Raw genomic sequence first — 19,448 nt, 5'->3', positions numbered from 1 at the left:
CCTACGGGAAGGTGCAACATCGATGGTCCAGCCGGTACGACGGGTGCCCCTGGCATTGTTTCAGCCTCTTCGAGAACAGCTCGACCGCATGGAAGGTGAAGGAATCGGGGCCAAAGTGAGCGAGCCGATAGACTGACGAGCCCGTTTTTGTAGCAAGAAAAAAGGATGGCTAAGTGCGAGTGGGCTTTGACCCCCGGCGGATAAATGAATGCCTAAAGAGTGAGCACTATGAAATGCCGAAAAGAGAAGATATTGTGGCTGAGCAACGATATGCGCACATAGAAAAAGCGATAAAGGCCATTACTGTGGGATGCGTGAAATTTTCTCACTTTTGTTGACCGCAGCATGTTGAGTATCGAAACTGACCATAGACAATTGATAGCAATCCCTTCGAAAGCCATTTCGTGACATGCCACCCCGTCGGGAGCGTTACTTTCTATTTATGCTGAGACACGATTACATCCTCAACTTTGTCCCAGGAAAGGAACTGTCGCTGGTATATGCCATCTGGATCGTCTCCGGCAGGACAAAGCGGAGCTGAGGGCCTCACTGATGACGTCGACGTTCATACAGTCAGCATGACTTCAGAGTTGCTTAGATAGAATATGTTTGATCACTGGCAGAAGAAAGAACCACTGACCCTGACTCGCAAACTGTTGCGCTGCTTACGGAATGGAGAATAAATCAAATGCAGAATGAAACCGTTCTGCCGCGAGCTATCAGAATTTAAAGGTATAGTGTTGAAAGGAACAAAATACGTCATACAGAAGATCATGAGAGCGGAAAATTTCAATCGCATTCATGAGGTCACATAGTACCAATACGTGCATAGCAACAGCCGCTCGCTTGATATTCTGGCTGGGGCTGAACGGGGACATCGAACATATGGTCAACGGCTGTGCTGTTTGTCAAATATACGCTAAGAAGCAACAAAAGGAATCATTGGTACTAAGGTCCATCCCACACCATGACTAATACAGCGTCGGTGTTGACATATTTATATGCGGCGGAAGCTCATACTTTTATGTGTTTGACACGTTTTCAAACTTTTTTGATGTCCGAATACTTATTTTTGTAAGATATGGAATTCCAATTGAAGTCTGTTCAGATACTGGTCCCCAGTTTTCATCTCACGAATTTGCTTTGTTCGCATCCAGATACGATTTCATGCATGTGACGTCGAGCCCAGGGTTCCCACAGCCCAATGGGCTCGATGACAAAGGAGTCCAAGTTGTGAAAAAATATCATGAAGACGAATGGCGAGACAAAGAATGACTTTTGGTTGGGTCAGCTTAGATATCGCTCGACTTTACTTCATGAGCGCCGCTTCTCAGGAGAACTACTCCAAGGCAGAAAGGTCCTGATTCGACTTCCGGACATCGAGTTGTGGGCTTTCCAAGGACAAAACCTTCTCAAATGGGGAAACTCTACCCAAATGAACAAAGATGCAATTCCGAGAGGATGTCAAGACGTGTGAGATTGTAAGGCTCGAGTCATGGAACTGATAGAGCCGAGATTGTATCGCGTCCTAACACAGGAAAACTAAGTGTTTTGACGCAGCCGATATCTAGCGCCAAAAGTAAACAATTCCTAAGCAACACAAGGGACGACAATTTCGATGACAAGGACGTTTCGGAAGCAACTGTCAGTGCGTCAAAGTCAACACAGCGTACGCTGCTGGCAATACAGTCGATAACATATCCTAAGCAGCCGGTGCTAGGCGATCAACCCTGCTAAACGACAGCTCAATAGGCTTTAATACAACAGGGAGTTTAGCCAAGTGTCCCATATTGTGATCTCAGATTCGTAAATTTGCACAGTGGGAGATGTATCGCATAAGTCGCCCATGCGCTCTCTGGACTGGTCAGTTGCATGTCATGATCTCTGTATTAAGTGGCGGTTATTATCTAGTCGACTAGGCTATATATATATATATATATATATATATATATATATATATATATATATATATATATATATATATATATATAGCCTAGTCGTTTATTCGTGATCGCCGGCTATATATATATATATATAGCCGGCGATCACGAATAAACGTTTTTTGTTTTCTGTTGCCGCTACGCTGCGTGTTTTTGCTTGACGCCGGAACACGAAGTACGGAATCGTGAAAGGACAAAACCTCTTAATTCATCAGAAAGGGGAAGCAAATGACATGAAAAATTATACCCCAAACAGCTTACTATTCATTACCTACAGGGCATATACTAAAGTAATCGCCAAAAGGACCAGGGAAATCTCAGACCTCTGTCAACCAAAGGATCCAGTAAATTTTTGGACAGAATACCGTACTATCAATTACATTCATACTTTAAGCCAACTAATATAAAAATTGCCAGAATGTGATCAACCCCTATACATAACATTATTGATCACGAAATAAATTCGACTTAGTCGAAATCTACGCAGTCATGCAGGCAAGGCAAAATCAGGGTGTAGATGAGCGATATGGTAAATTATTCGAGTTACTGCACAGCAACCATAGCTCTACATAAGGAAGGTAATAAAATTTCCACAAAGAACGGTATTTTGAAAGGAGCCACGACCTCTCCGGCACTATTCCAAGCTTGTTTAGAGGAAGTGTTCATGGACTTAGAATGGGAGCAGCTGGGAATAAGCGTTTGTGGAGGATACCTCAGTAATCTCTGATTAACTGATTACATTGCTAATGATGGATTACCTAAACAGGAAAAGAATATAGCACTAAAACGTAATGTGCAGAAACCTACTGTAGTGTTTGACAAAATCGAAAGCATCAGTTTACAATAGGTGGTGTCCAAGTTTTGGGTGGACACTGTCACAATACTAGGCTCTGTCGCGTGAATTTTGACTTCCGGGTAGTTTTTGTTGTTTGGGTTTTGCTGGTACTGCTTGCAGGCGTACGGATTCGACCTTTATTCCTCTTGATATTCGCGCTCAATTTGCTGGAATGCGATGTTGTGTTCGGCTTCAAACGGCGGCAACGCAACTAGAGCGCAATACAAGATGCTCCGAGTGCCGTCGAGTTGTGAACGTTGAAAACAGTTGGCCGTTACCATCCGCTGGGTGACCGTCGACGGTAAGCTGCATGTGCAACACAAGGCTTTATTTCGAGTATTTTGTCCATGGGAAGTGTTGGATAGTGCTGTGAAAGCTAGGAAAGTTTCTTAAGTAGGCTGTTTGCTCTCGTTCAAGAGCATCAAGTTCTCGCCCGAGCGACTTTGGCTATGCGGTACAACTGTTTTCGCATTATGACGGTAGCAGCGAGCGGTCATTCCAAGCCTTCGAATGTTCGCAAATTGTGTTGTTTGGCCTTCTTCAGTACAGCGTGATATATTATAAATACTGAAGAACTTTTTCCGCAGCCATTTCCGCTAATGCAAATTTCTAAAACCACGGCCAGTGCTTACCAATGAGCTGTTGATGGTTGGTCTCGTTGCCTTACTAGGCTAGCGTGTCCCCGTTAGCAGTTGCAAGATTTATATATTGTTATGTAAGCAATTATTTGCTGATTTAGCTCCATGTGACGAATTATGCTTTCACCAACGAAACAACCAGCATAAGCACGCTGAAATTGGGGAGCAATGCAAGCAAGATTGATTAAGTTTCGTGCTTGTGCAGAGCTATACTACATGGTGATGTGGTGCTTATTCTTCTCCCGTGTAGAAAGAGAGACAGTTGAAGATTGTTGTAGGGATAAAAATAAATTAACAGCATTTTTTTATACTCTGGGTCACAGTCAGGAACTCTGCACTTCAGGATGGCACTGACACTGTCCAGCTATTCATCTTACATTGTATGAGACGTAGAAAACTGACAGCCGAGATGCATGGTACAATTAATAGCACATCCAGAAATCAACTTCCAGAACCTCCTTCTTCTTTCTGTGCTGAGCTGGTTGCTTTCCAAGAGGCCCTTCGCTCTCTCTCTCCGTCACGACCTTACTACCTACCGTAAAAAGTGCCATCCGCACCGACGCCCTACAAGCAATACGTCTGCTCAGACGCATCAATCGCAGCCCAGAAATCTGCCAGAATATACATCGTCTGACGGCTCGCATCTGGCAAACCATTCGAATTGAGTGGGTCCCACGTGACCTGCTCAGTTCGCAAACCTCTGCAGATTCTGCAACCCGCCAGGCGAATCTACCTTCACCAATGAAACGCTTCCTCATTATGGATGATGCTGTTGTTGTTGTGTTGTGTTTTGTTGCACATAGGCAGCTAAGGCCATCATGCGCCAAACTCGGGGTTTGCGTATCTGTTTGTTGAAAGGAAGCGAGCGATTATTTTAATATACTAGAGTAGGTTTAGGATGTTGGCATCTTTTAAGAAATCAATGAGAGAAGACGTTTTAACCAGTGAATTTTCTCCTAAGAGTAAGCTAGGATGTAGGGGAATGTAATTGTCATAGAACTGTGGGAAATGCTTTTTTCTAAGTTGATCGAGTTTTATACAGCATATTAGGATGTGGTTTGTGGTGACCACCTCTCCGCAGTGTTCGCAAATGGGTTTGTCTTTCTTTGCTAGGATGAAGTTATGAGTCAAGTGGGTGTGTCCGATACGAAGACGGCATAAGATTACTTCAATAAAACGTTCTTGATGGCTGCATGATTTCCATTCTTTTATAACTGGTTTTACTAGGTGTAGCTTGTTATTAACTTCGTTATCCCATGCAGCCTGCCACTTTTGTCTCAGTGTTCTTTGTATGAATTTTATGGCATCATTATGTGGAATTTTCACCTTCTGTACTTGAGCAATGGAGGCGGCCGCGGCACATGCATCAGCCCTCTCATTACCGCTGATTCCTACGTGGCTTGGCACCCAGCAAAATTTGATATTAAGTCCTTGTGTTTTTGCTAACACTACATAATGGACTATGTCCCCTATTAAAGGTTCTGTAGCATTTTTTTGATGTAGTGATGCGAGTACGCTCAGAGAGTCTGTATAGATGATACTGTTTTTGATGTTTTTGTTGACTATTTTATCTATTGCTAGGGATAAGGCGTAGCATTCGGCAGTAAATATTGAGGCACACTGTGGCAACCTTACTGTTTTTTCCTGTTTGTCTTCTATTACTGCACTGCCTACATGAAATATTGTCTTTGAACCATCTGTATAAAATGCCTTGTGATCACTGTATTTCTCATTTAATGCCAAGAACTCTTGTATAATGTGTTCATGCGGGGTTTGTGATTTGCAAAATTGAGTTAATGTGAAGTCACACACAGCAGTGAAGTTGTACCAAGGTGGCAGTGGGTCAGGTCTCCGTGCAATATCAGGAAGTGCATCCAGCAAGTTGAGTTCCCGGCACTGCTCTTCAAAACGGAGTATGAGAGGTCTGATGGATCGAGGTTTATTGATGTACAGTGTTCTTGAGGGGCAGTTTGTAAGTATGGAGTAACAAATATGTTTTGGTAACGAGCGAATTTTCAGGACGTATGAAAGTGTAAGCATGGTCCTCCTGTATTTTAGTGGCGGTTCGTTTGCTTCTACATACAGACTTGCCACCGGTGATGTCCTGTATGCACCAGTTGAAAGACGCAGACCCAGGTTATGTACTGGGTCCAGCCGTTTAAGGTATGACGGTCTTGCTGACTCATAGACCACGCACCCGTAATCTAAACAGGAGCGTACCACTGAGCGATAGATATGGAGAAGACATGTCCTATCAGAGCCCCAGTGTCTCCTTGAGAGTACTTTAAGGGTGTTGAGAGCTCGAGAGGCTTTGACTTTCAGGTTGTTTATGTGTGGGAGGAATGTGAGCTTCTTGTCAAACGTTAGTCCTAAAAATTTGTGTTCTTGCTTTATCGGGAGTATGGTTTTATTTAGGTGCAGGGTGGGATTGAGCTGTAGGCCTCTCCTCAGAGAGAAAAGTACTGCAACTGTTTTCTGAGGCGAGAACCTAAATCCATTTTTATCTGCCCAATTACTCAGTTTCTTTAATGCTAGTTGCGTCTGTCGTTCACACGTCGATAGGCTGAATGATGTGCATGCGATTTGGAGGTCATCAACATAAAGTGAGTACATAACAGACTGTGGGATTACTTTGGCTATGGAATTCGTTTTTACAATGAAAAGTGTAGTACTTAATATGCATCCTTGCGGTACTCCGTTCTCTTGTGTAAAGTTCCTCGAGAGTATAAAACCGAGGCGTACTTGGAACGAGCGGTCGGACAAAAAATCTTTTAAGCAGTTCAACATTCTGCCGCGGATTCCAAGATCTGCCAGATCGCGAAGTATCCCAAATCGCCAGGTGGTGTCGTACGCTTTTTCCATATCAAAGAAAACTGCGAGACAGTGCTGTTTATGTATGAAGGCTTCTCGGACTGTGTTTTCAAGCCGAACTAGATGATCCAGTGTTGAACAAGCTCTTCTGAAGCCGCACTGGTGGGTATCAAGGAGTTCACGAGCTTCAAGAATGAACATTAACCTGGTATTGACTATGCTTTCGAATGATTTGGCAAGGCAGCTAGTTAGGGCTATTGGCCTGCAACTAGTAGGAGAGATTTGCAGTTTTCCAGGCTTCAGGAATGGTACAATGACAGCCTTCTTCCAAGCATCAGGCATTTTCCCTGACACCCAGATTTTGTTAAAAAATTTCAGGAGTGCTTCTACTGCAGGTTCGGACAGATGGGCTAGCATTTCATAGTGTATTTCATCAGGGCCTGGTGCAGTTTTCTTGCCATTAGTTAATACTCTATGGAGTTCCTGAACTGTAATTAAGTTATTGTAGGGCTCGTTGGTATAACCATTCGTAGGAAGTCTCTGTTTTTCTGCTGTGTTTTTATACTTTAAGAAGGAGTCTGTGTAATGTAGGGAACTAGAAACATGAGAGAAGTGTTCTCCCTATAGGTCAGCCTGCTCGAGTATACTTGTTTGTGCATCAGGGGGTGTAAGGAAAGGAACTGCAAAAGGAGAGAATTTGCCATCGAGTTTGCGGACTTGCTCCCACATTTTCTTTGCTGTGACGGAACTGTTTATTGAAGACACATAACCTTGCCAAGATCTTTTTTCAGCATCACGTCGAATATTTCGAGCCTTAGCCCTTGACTTTTTATATTTAATTAGATTTTCCTGTGTAGGGTATCGACGAAAAATTCCCCAGGCTTTGTTCTGCTTCTTTTTGGCCTCTCTACATTCCTTTGTATACCATATCTTTCCATTCCTTCGTACAATTCCCGAAGTCTGGGGGATGGCTAAATGAGCAGCGGGAATGATACATTCTGTGAACTTTTTATTTTGCTCGTTGACATCGAGGCTGTCCGAAAAGAGTTTTTCTAAAGCGGCATGTTTTTGGAAGAGTGCCCAGTCGGCTAGGTACAGTTTCCAACGCCGTGGTTTAGTAAAGGTGATTAATGGTGACGATGTTAGACTGATAATGATGGGAAGATGATCGCTTCCATAAGGGTTGTCAATAACATTCCATCTAAAATCAGTGAAAAGACTTGGTGAACAAAAAGTCAAATCAATGCAACTCATTTTTCCAGTGCTTGAAGAACAGTAAGTGTGTTTGCCAGTGTTCAGGAGGCAAACATTGTTGTTGAGAATAAAATCTTCTAAAATCCGACCTCTGGCGTCCATTTTTTCGCTTCCCAAAAAGGATGAATGAGCATTAAAATCCCCTACTAAGATATATGGCTCCGGTAGTTGCATTAAAATTGCTTGTAAATCATTAAGTGTGATAGTGAAATGAGGTTCGATGTATAAAGAACATATTGTGAGCCCTCCACGGATCTTCTTTCATTTGTGCATACCATGATCTTCTTCTTCCTCTTGTACATACCATCATCATCGTCCCGCTGCGCTGGCTCCGGCACGTGCTTGGGTTCTGTCCATCGGAATAAAACGCCAGACTCGGCATCCGTTGCCTTGCCGTCTCGACCTTGCCGTCTCGACGTAGCCTTCTTCCACAAGTGGTGGAGGTAAGACTTGATCCCCTTGCCGTTTTGTGCCCTGCCTCTCGCTGGAGCTGCGTTCCGGTCGCTGTTTACCGCCTGCCACCATCGTTATGTCTACCGAGAGTACCCACGAATCGGCAGGACCCTCTACCTCGGCTGCACCACCCCTTCCGACTGTGCCCACACGACAACGCGACCCGCCGCTGTTCGCTGGTCGTCGCGATGAAGACGTCGATGACTGGCTGGACACCTATGAACGATGCAGTAACTACAACCGGTGGGACGATGCTCTCAAATTTCTGAATGTTTCTTTCTACCTCATTGAGGTCGCCAGAACCTGGTTTATTAACCGCGAACCCCACACCACCAACTGGACCACATTCAAGCAACAGTTCCGCCAATATTTCGCGGACCCAGCAGTTCGGACTGAAGTCGCGAAGAACAAGTTCGCCTCTCGCCTCCAAGGTCCCGATGAGTCGTACGCGTCTTACATAGAGGCCATACTTGCACTTTGCCGGCGTATTAGTCCCACCATGCCGGAACCTGAACGCGTACACCACATCTTGAAAGGAATTAATTCTGTGGCTTATAATACCCTGATTGCCCAGAATCCTTCTACTGTTGACGCTATTATTGCGACCTGCCAACGCATCGACCAGCTGCAGTCCTCCCGATTGCAGCCCGGCATTGCTGCTGGCCCGACCTCTGCTGACCTGGATCTGAGGGCACTGATTCGAGCCATCATCCGGGAGGAGCTCCAAGCCCTCAAGCCTGTCTGTCGACATGGGTGCGATCATTCTTCCGTACCTTCTAATGACGCCGGTCTCCGCAACATCATTAAAGATGAGCTTGCAACCATCACCCGACCTATGGCGTCTGACCCTCCTGCACCCCGCCCAGCATCGACTTACGCGCACGTCACAGCATCACCCCCTCCTTTTGTTCCGCCGCCCCAACTGGCATCGCCCTACAACCACATCAACGCTGTGACGACGGCTCAGCCTACGCCACCCTACTACGCACCTTGGCGCCCCTCTCGCCCAGTGTGCTACTACTGTGGAATACGAGGACATATATCCCGCTTCTGTCGTCGACGCATTCAGAACGAGCGGCGTGGTTACGACGCCTTCGAAAGCGACGTACCCTCATATTATCAGCGACGACCTAATCCCGGCCCACCTCGTCGATCCTCTCCACCGCCGGTATCCTCGTCTGAACCAAGTGGTGCCCATGTATCCCGACGCCGGTCCCTTTCCCCATACCGCCGCTCTGTTTCTCTACTTCGACCAGCAACAACTGTTCCTATCCGTCACTCGGAAAACTAAGCGATGCAGTTTCCGGAGGTGAAACTGCACTCTGCGAACTAACCAAAAGTCCTCCTCATCGCCCGTACAATATGATTTCCGTTTTAGCTGAAGGATTACCGGTCGAAGCTTTGATTGACACAGGGGCTGCAATTTCTGTTATTCGCGCTGATTTGTGCCACCGTTTGCGGAAGGTAACGACACCATACGATGGACCTCAACTTCGTGGAGCAAATGACGTCGCTCTACATCCTTCAGCAAAGTGTACAGTTCGAATTGTTATAGACGGCGTCCGCCACCATGTGCAGTTTGCTGTGCTTTCACCGTGTGCGCATCAGATGATTTTTGGATGGGATTTTTTGTCAACCGCTTCAGCGTTAATTTCTTGTGGCGACCGTGTCATTCATATGACAGACAGTGATTTTTCATCTGACATTTCTGAAGGACGTCATTCCCTCATTGCCGCAGTTGATACTGTATTGCCTCCACAGTGCGAAAAGCTTGTTACCGTTGTCTCAGAACACATCACTGACGGGGATGTACTCATCGCACCATCTCATCGTCATCTTGCACGTGGAATTGCCTTCCCATCAAGTCTTGTACGATTCCGCAGCGGCTCAGCGATAGTAGCTGCCACGAACACATCCCGTGAATCCCTCGTGCTGACTAAAGGAACTTCCCTGCCATGCATAGTGGATGCTCACCCTATGTCCATGATGGTGCTCACCGCCCCGCTACCTCAGCAACGTGATTCATCGCACGTCTCTCTTCTCATGCTGTCGAAGACAATCAGTCCGGACCTCATGCCGCACCAACGCAAAGAATTGCTGGAATTGCTTCAAGCCCATCAAGCCATTTTTGACGCCACTTCCCCACCACTGGGACGGACTAGTGTTGCACACCACCGCATCATTACCGAAGGTAACTCGATCGTACGCCGACGACCTTATCGGGTTTCTCTCTCGGAACGGAAAGTAATCGAAGAAAATGTGAATGACATGCTCCGTCGCGATATTATTCGTCCATCAACAAGCCCATGGTCCTCCCCAGTAGTATTAGTTAAGAAAAAGGACGGATCGGTACGATTTTGTGTTGATTATCGCGCACTCAACAAAATTACCCGTAAAGATGTCTACCCTATGCCGCGAATAGATGACGCGCTTGACTCTCTACAAGGCGCCCAATATTTCTCGACCTTGGATCTCCGCTCAGGTTATTGGCAAATACCTATGCATGAGAGCGACAAAGAAAAAACCGCTTTCGCAACTCCCGATGGACTTTACGAGTTTAATGTTATGCCCTTCGGCCTGTGTAACGCACCAGCGACATTTGAAAGAATTATTGATACGGTACTTCGTGGCCTAAAATGGAGAACCTGTTTATGTTACCTGGACGACATTGTTATCTTTTCGGCAACTTTTAACGACCATCTCACGCGCCTTAATGAAGTCCTGACGTGTCTTTCTTCAGCGGGCCTTCAGCTCAACACCAAGAAGTGCCACTTTGCACAGAAGGAAATTAAAATATTGGGACATCTCGTTAGCCATGATGGCATTCGTCCAGACCCTGATAAAATCAGCGCGGTTTTGAACTTTCCTCGCCCACAGCGGACTACAAATTTGCGCAGTTTCCTCGGCCTGGCGTCATATTTCCGGCGTTTCATAAGGCATTTCGCAACTATTGCGGCACCACTTCATGAACTACTTAAAGCGCGAAGCTCTTTCGTGTGGACTGAACAGTGCAACACTGCTTTTACCGACCTAAAGAACGCCCTCACATCAGATCCCGTTCTTGGCCACTTCAGCGACAGCGCTCCTACCATCCTGCACACTGATGCCAGTGGTCACGGTCTTGGCGCTGTCCTTCTGCAGCGCGATGCAACTTCGCGTGAGAAAGTTATTGCCTTCGCCAGTCGGACCTTGACTCCAGCTGAGAAAAACTATACCATTACCGAGCAGGAATGTCTTGCCGTCGTCTGGGCTGTTCAAAAGTTTCGCCCCTACCTCTATGGTGGGCACTTTACAGTTGTGACCGATCACCATGCTTTTTGCTGGTTGTCTTCACTGAAAAATTTGACAGGCCGACTTGGCCGCTGGATTCTACGCCTGCAAGAATACAGTTTCGACGTCATTTATAAATCGGGTCGCAACACCAAGACGCCGACGCTCTTTCTCGCTACCCACTTACGGAATCAGCCTGCTGTTTTTCTTCGCAACGCATTTCTACCTCTGACCACAGCCGACCATCTCTTCCCCCGACGCATAGCAGTTTCTTTTGACGATTCTGAGCACAAACACGCACTCCGCTCGCAGCAATTAGCTGATGCCTACTGCCGGCCCATCATCGACCGGCTTATCGGCGCTTCGAACCCGCCCAATGCTAGGCTTCGCCGACAGCTTCGCAATTTCAAGCTCGAAGATGGCATACTACGCCGCTACGTGTATTACCCTGATGGAACTCGTTGGCTTCCAGTCGTGCCGCGTGCGCTTCGCCCACGTATACTGGCGGCTTTCCACGATGACGCCACTGCCGGTCACCTTGGTTTTAACAAAACATATGACCGCGTGAAAAGACGATTCTTTTGGCCTGGCCTATCTTCTACCATAGCTAAATACGTCGCTTCCTGCCATCTGTGCCAACGTCGCAAGCGGCCGACTTCTTCGCCCGCTGGCCTCCTACAGCCTCTTCCATGTCCCGCCACGCCATTCGACATAGTCGGCATCGACTTATATGGTCCCCTACCTCTCTCCGACAGGGGTAACCATTGGATTATAACAGCTGTCGACCACCTTACACGCTATGCTGAGACGGCCCCTGTACCGACTGGTTCCGCTGAAGAAGTAGCTAATTTCTTTTTGCGGTCAATTGTATTGCGTCATGGCGCTCCTCGGGTGCTTCTAAGTGACCGCGGGACGGCCTTCTTATCGACAGTCGTATCCGAAGTTCTTCGGGCCTCATCCACCATCCATAAGACAACCTCAAGCTACCATCCCCAGACTAACGGACTGACTGAGCGATTTCATCGCACCCTATCGGACATGATATCCATTTACATCACACCGGATCATCGAAATTGGGATACTGTTCTACCATTCGTCACATTCGCCTATAATACTGAAGTACAGCGGACTACCGGTTACTCCCCATTTTTTCTCGTTTTCGGCCGTCCTCCCACTACAATCCTCGACACTTCCTTCTTCTCTACGCCCGATTACTCCTCATCATTACCAGCCCAGTTCTTATCCCGTGTGACCCGATCCCGACATCTTGCCCGCCTCAACACAAAAGCGTGCCAGCAAGACCACAAGAGTCGCTACGATTCGAAGCATCGCGTGGTCTCTTTTCGTCCTGGTGATGAAGTACTACTCTATACACCACTGCGCACCCCTGGCCTTAGTGATAAATTTCAGCGCCGCTATGTTGGTCCCTACAAGGTCATCAACCAAACGTCCCCAGTAAACTACCAAGTCACACCTGTTGATCCCCCCGCCGACCGACGCCACCGTGGAGCTGAAATTGTTCATGTATCTCGCTTGAAGCCGTTCGTGCGCCGCGGTACATCGGTTGATTAGGAACGGCCAGGCTGGCCGCTTCCGACCCCCCGGGCAGATTGTGTGAGCCCTCCACGGATCTTCTTTCATTTGTGCATACCATGATGTTCTTCTTCCTCTTGTACATACCATCATCATCGTCCCGCGGCGCTGGCTCCGGCACGCGCTTGGGTTCTGTCCATCGGAATAAAACGCCAGACTCGGCATCCGTTGCCTTGCCGTCTCGACGTGGCCTTCTTCCACAATATTGTTATTCTTTTAAAATGCACCACGGGGACTGCAACAGCTTCAATTGAGGTTTTAAGATTGATTCCTCGTGTCGCAACGCCACCTTGGACCACAATAGCAGTGCCTCCGGAGAGCCTGCTTGAATTCTGTCGGTCACAACGGAAGACTTGATATTTTTTAAGAAATTTTTTGTTCTGTGGTCCGAGATTGGTCTCCTGGAGACACAACGCAACTGGAGGAAATGAATTTAAAATGTCAGTTATATCAGTGTAGTTGTGTAACAGCCCGCGACAGTTCCAGTGAACTAGAAATGCCATGGTGGCGGATTAGTTGGGGATAGGGTTGAAAATCTATGTTGTTGGGTCTTTTGGACCCGTTATTGGGACTTTGTCCCTTCTTTTACGCTCGAGAGAGCTTTGCCGCCGCTGCTGCGGAGGCGAGGGGGGCGATGTGTCCATCACATCTTCAGATGTGCTGGACCTTCGTGCAGAAGGCACGGATACACTTGTTTTTGACCTTGCCCCTTGGGACAAGGCCTTCGGGCCCGCTGACCTGGGGTCAGCGCAGCCTGTTTTGGGGGTAGTGGAGCAGCACCAGCTACTTCAACCAGGGGCGCGGATGGCACCACCCCAGACTCATTTTTCGTGGCCTGGGTAGGTGCTGAAGACTCCTGTGGTGCCGCGCCCTGCTGCGCCACAGAGGAATAGGAAGGGTGTTGGATTGAATATCGTTTGCGTGCTTCGGTGAATGTGATGTTTTCTTTTACCTTTAGAGTGATTATGTCCTTTTCAGTCTTCCACACCGGACAGCTACGCGAATAAGCAGGATGGTTGCCCTGACAGTTTGCACAGAAATGGGGTTGAGTTTGGCAGTCATTGGTTTGGTGCTCATGTGCAGCACACTTTGCACAAGTGAGTCGGCCTCGGCAGCTCTGAGCACCGTGACCGTACTTCTGGCAACGTCGTGGGTTCGGAATGTATGGTCTCAGGTTGACTTTTGTGTACCCCACCTCCACAGACTCGGGGAGTACGCTCAGTGCAAAGGCAAGAACAAAGTGTTTAGTCTCGATTTCTTTGTTGTCACGTCTTATTTTTATTCGGTATACATTTGTCACGTGTTGCTCTTTCAGCCCTTCCAGCAGTTCCTCCTCTGTCATGTACTTTAGATCTTGGTCAGAAAGAACACCACGAACAGTATTCAAAGAACGATTTGGGCTAATCACAACAGGAATGTCACCAAAAGTGCTGACTCCTGAGAGTTTCTCATACTGATGATGATATAAAAGTTCCAACAGCAGGTCTCCATTTGCAAGCTTCTTGATCTTGTAACCCTTGCCTATAGCTTCAGTCAGTGTCTTGGCAACAATGAACGGTGAGGCTTGTCTTGCTGTCTTTTCTGAGTGCTCACTATGAACAACATGAAAGTGTGGGAAGGTGCTCTTTGTTTTCGAAAAGAACTGGGCAGTTTGGTCGGTGCGCCCTCGTTTCGAAGGAGGGCGATCAGTTAAAGAAGAAGAGGAAGCCATAGAAAATGTATATTGTTCGGCTGCGGTGCCAGCCACCCACCATGGAGCCCAACGAGGGGACAGGACAGGAATTTGCAATCAAGTCCTGCCCACGCCAGCTGTACACCGTAACTATAACCCAATATGGCGTAACTCAGGGTAGCTAGCCACACAAGGTTAACCCTCGCCGCCTGGAAGTAGGAAGAAATGAAGAAGGTAAGAGAGGACAGGACAGTTCTAAGAAAGAAAATAGGAAAGTGAAAGATGCAGGGGAGAACAGCAAAAGGCGACTGCCGATTTCCCCCGGGTGGGTCAGCCCGGAGGTGCCGTCTGTGGGAAGCGTGGGCCAAAGTGGTGTGTTGCCTCCGCCGAGGGGCCTTAAAGGTCCAAACACTCGGCATCGGCTCAACCACCAGGATCCCCTTTTCCCCAGACACGGCGATGCCACGCACGGCTAAGCGTGGGTGCCCGGGGTCCGTGGTGTCGCACAGTACACGCAAACATCTGCTTTAACAGATGCCCCCTGCGGGGCATTATGGATGATGCCACTCTGCTTTTCACAAGAAAGGAGCACCTTCAGCGCCACGCACGTGCTCTTGTCCCACCGTGTTCGGTAACCCTCCCCAGCGGTCTTACCCGCGCTGAGGAGGTTGCGCTACGGAGGATCCGGGTCGGGGTTGCCATCACACTTGCGGTGACACGAACATGGCCGCAATATCGATATTTATATCAACGTCCGGGATGTCCTGTCTGCAAGTCACCAGATCACGAGGCAGATATTCACCACTTGTTGTGGGTTTTCCCGGCACTGGAGCCGACGAGAATTCAGCACCTGACGGCACTGGGCCTTTCGACGAACAACTCATCTTCATAGATTGCATGGACTGAAGGGCCTTATCATCACTCTCTCTTGAACTTTATTAGAACAGCCAACCGTTTTTCTTTCATTTATTACCCCCTTTAATTTTTACATATTCCATTATGCCCTGAGGTAATAAACAGCGTTTGCGTGCGTTCCACATCAGCTGCCCAGAGAACTGCATCTTTGGACACCAGGGAACGAGAAAGTGGAAATATCAAGCTCTAAATGGGCGCCACGCTTACTTCGCAGTCAGTGACCGGCAACCTTTGTAATACTCATATCTCTAATCTCTTCTTCTACATTCCGCAGTTCTATGGTGTACTTAGACCCACACCTGTGACCTATGCGGACACTATCGAGGTCAACGCGCCTGAGCATTACCACCATGCATCGCATTGACATGCTGATCAAGATTTTCATCCGGCAGTGACTGACCTTCGGCGATGCGTGCATCGTCGTTCCACGTCACCTGCCCAGAGTGCAGTACATTTGCACACTCGGGAACGAGACCGTAGAAATATCAAGCTATAAATGGGTGCCACAATTACTTCGCAATCACTAGCATGGCAACATCTGGAACATGCAGATCCCTAATCTCTTCCTCTGCATTAAGCAAATCTAAGGTGTACTCGGATCCAACACTGACCTATGCGGACGCTATAGTGGTCAACGCGCCTGAGCATGACCACCTTGGATGGCATCGACAAGCCGAACAAAATTTCTGTCCAACATTGACTGACCGTTGACAATGCTTGCATCGTCGTTCCAAGTCACCTGCCCAGAGTACAGTACCTTTGGATGCAAGGGAACCAGACAGTGGAAATATCAAGCTATAAATGGGCGCCACGCTTACTTCGCAGTCAATGGCCCGGCAGCATCTAGAACATGCAGATACCTAATCTGTTCCTCCACATTCCGCAGTTCTATAGTGTACTCGGATCCACCACTATGACCAATGCAGACACATGCATCGCATAGACAAGCCGATCGAGATTTTCATCCGGGAGTCACTGACCATTGGCAATGTGTGCATCGTCGTTCCACGTCACCTTCTAAGAGTACAGATCCTTTGGACACCAGGAAACAAGAGAGTGGAAATATCCAGCTATAAAAGGGTTCCAAGCTCACTTCGCAGTCAATGGCCCGGCAGCATCAGGAACATGCAGATTCCTAATCTGTTCCTCTACATTCAGCAGTTCTATTGTGTACTGTGTACTGGGATCCACCACTGTGACCTATGCGGATGCTATCGTGGTGAACACGCCTGAGGAGGACCACCATGCATCGCATCGGCAAGCCAATCAAGATTTTCGTCCGCTGGTGTCTGACCAACGGCAATGCCTGCATCGTCGTTCCAAGTCACCTGCCCAGAGTACAGTACCTTTGCACAACAGGGAACGAGAGAGTGGAAATATCAAGCTAGAATTGGACGCTATGTTTACTTCGCAGTCAATGAGCCGGCAGCATCAGGAACATGCAGATACCTAATCTATTCCGCTACATTCAGCAGTTAAATGGTGAAATTGAATCCACCCCTGTGACCTATACCAATGCTATCGTGGTCAACGCGCCTGTGCATGACCGCCATGCTATGCATTGACAAGCCGATCGAGATTTTCATCCGGCAGTGACTGATCATTGGCAATGCGTGCATCGTCGTTCCACGTCACCTGCTAAGAGTACAGATCCTTTGGACACCAGGAAACGAGACAGTGGAAATATCAAGCTATAAATGGGAGCCATGCTTACTTCGCAATCAGTAGCCTGGCAACATCTGGAACATGCAGATCCCTAATCTCTTCCTCTACATTCCGCAGTTCTATGGGGTACTCGGATCCACCACTGTGACCTATGTGGACGCTATAGTAGTCAACGCGCCTGAGCATGACCACCATGCATCGCATCGACAAGCCGATCAAGATTTTTGTCCACCATTGACTGACCTTTGGCAACGCGTGCATCGTCGTTCCACTTCGCCTGCTAAGAGTACAGCCCCTTTGGACACCAGGGAACGAGACAGTAGAAACATCAAGCTATAAAATGTTTCCAAGCTCACTTCGCAGTCAATGACCCGGCAGCATCTGCAACATGCAGATTCCTCATCAGTTCCTCTACTTTTAGCAGTTCTATGTTGTACTCGGATCCACCACTGTGACCTATGCGGGCGCTATCGTGGTCACCGCGCCTGCGCATGACCACCATGCATCGCATCGACGAGCAGATCAAGATTTTCGTCTGGCAGTGACTGACCATTGGCAATGCGTGCATCATCGTTCCACGTCACCTGCCCAGAGTACAGTACCTTTAGAAACTGGGGAACGAGACAGTGGAAATATCAAGCTATAATTGGGAGCCACGCTTACTCAGCAGCGAGTGGCCCGGCAAAATCTGAAACATGCAGATCTCTAATCTCTTCCTTTACATTCCGCAGTTCTGTGGTGTACTCTGATCAAGCATTGTGACCTGTGCGGACGCTATCGTGGTCAACTCGCCTGAGCATGACCACCATGCATCTCATTGACAAGCAGATGAAGATTTTCGTCCGGCAGTGACTGACCATTGGCAATGCATGCATCATCGTTCCACGTCCCCTGCCCAGAGTACAGTACCTTTAGAAACTGGGGAACGAGACAGTGGAAATATCAAACAATAATTAGGAGCCACGCTTACTCAGCAGTCAGTGGCCCGGCAAAATCTGGAACATGCAGATCTCTAATCTTCTCCTCTACATTCCACAGTTCTGTGGTGTACTCGGATCTAGCACTGTGACCTGTGCGGACGCTATCGTGGTCAGCTCGCCTGAGCATGGTCACCATGCATCGCATCGACTAGCCTATCAAGATTTTTGTCCGCCAGTGACTGACCATTGGCAATGCGTGCATCATCGTTCCACGTCACGTGCCCAGAGTACAGTACCTTTAGAAACTGGGGAACGAGACAGTGGAAATATCAAGCTATAAATGGGCGACATGGTTACTTCAGAGTCAATGACCCGGCAGTATCTGGAACAAGCAGATACCTAATCTGTTCCTCTACATTCCGCAGTTCTATGGCGTACTCGGATCCACCACTGTGACCTACACAGACGCTATCACGGTCAACGCGCCTGCGCATGACCTCTATGTCTCGCATCGACAAGCAGATCAAATGTTTCGTCTGCAGTGACTGACTTCGTGCAATACGTGCATCGTCGTTCCACTTCACCTGCTAAGAGCACAGCACCTTTGGACAGCAGGGAACGAGACAGTGGCAATATCAAGCTATAAATGGGCGCCACGCTTACTTCGCAGTCAATGGCCTGGCACTATCTAGAACATGCAGATCACGACACTGTTCTTCTACATTCCGCAGTTCTAAGGTGTACTCGGATCCACCACTGTTACCTATGCGGACGCTATCGTGGTCAGCGCGCCTGCGCATGACCACCATGCATCGCATCGACAAGCCGATCAAGATTTCCGTCCGGCTGTGACTGACCGTCGGCAATGCGTGCATCGTCGTTCCACGTCACCTGCCCAAAGTGTACCTTTGGACACCGGGGAACGAGCCCGTGTCTAAATTCAAGACCCTATTGGAGTCTTTTCGGAATTCTACGTTATAGGTTTTAACAACCGGTTATATTTACAGCGCAAGGGTATTTGTCTTGGGTCGTGTGTTGCTCCCGTGTTGTGTAGCATTTTCTTGCGTCTATTGAACGGTCCCTGTTCCCGGTCCCGGACCCTTTGACTCTGGGATAGTTCTGAAGGTTTCTAGATATGTCGTCGACATTTTAGCCCTTTTGAGGAGACAAAATGACAATGATGGAACAAATACTAGATGCTTTTCATGATTGTGGGGAGGGTTTAAACGTCACGTTGGAAATACCGGAGCATGACTTCTTGTAGTTTTGAGACCTTAATCTTAAGTGAACACAAGCAATGGCTGCTGGTGCACAAAAGAGAGTAAGGTCTTATGATTCTGCACACTTTAAGATTATTAAGCCAGCGTTAAGGATGCAAGCGTTTAAGTATGCTTTGAAAGGATCTTGCTGTCACGTGATGAAAGAGAGCTTCGATAACCAGATAAAGATGCTTCTATCAGCGGTGTATCCTGAACACCTAAC

Source organism: Amblyomma maculatum, chromosome 5 (genome assembly GCF_055883805.1).
Source record: "Amblyomma maculatum isolate TAMU_Amacu chromosome 5, ASM5588380v1, whole genome shotgun sequence".
NCBI classification, from domain to species: Eukaryota; Metazoa; Arthropoda; class Arachnida; order Ixodida; family Ixodidae; genus Amblyomma; species Amblyomma maculatum.
This window is presented reverse-complemented; position numbering follows the sequence as displayed.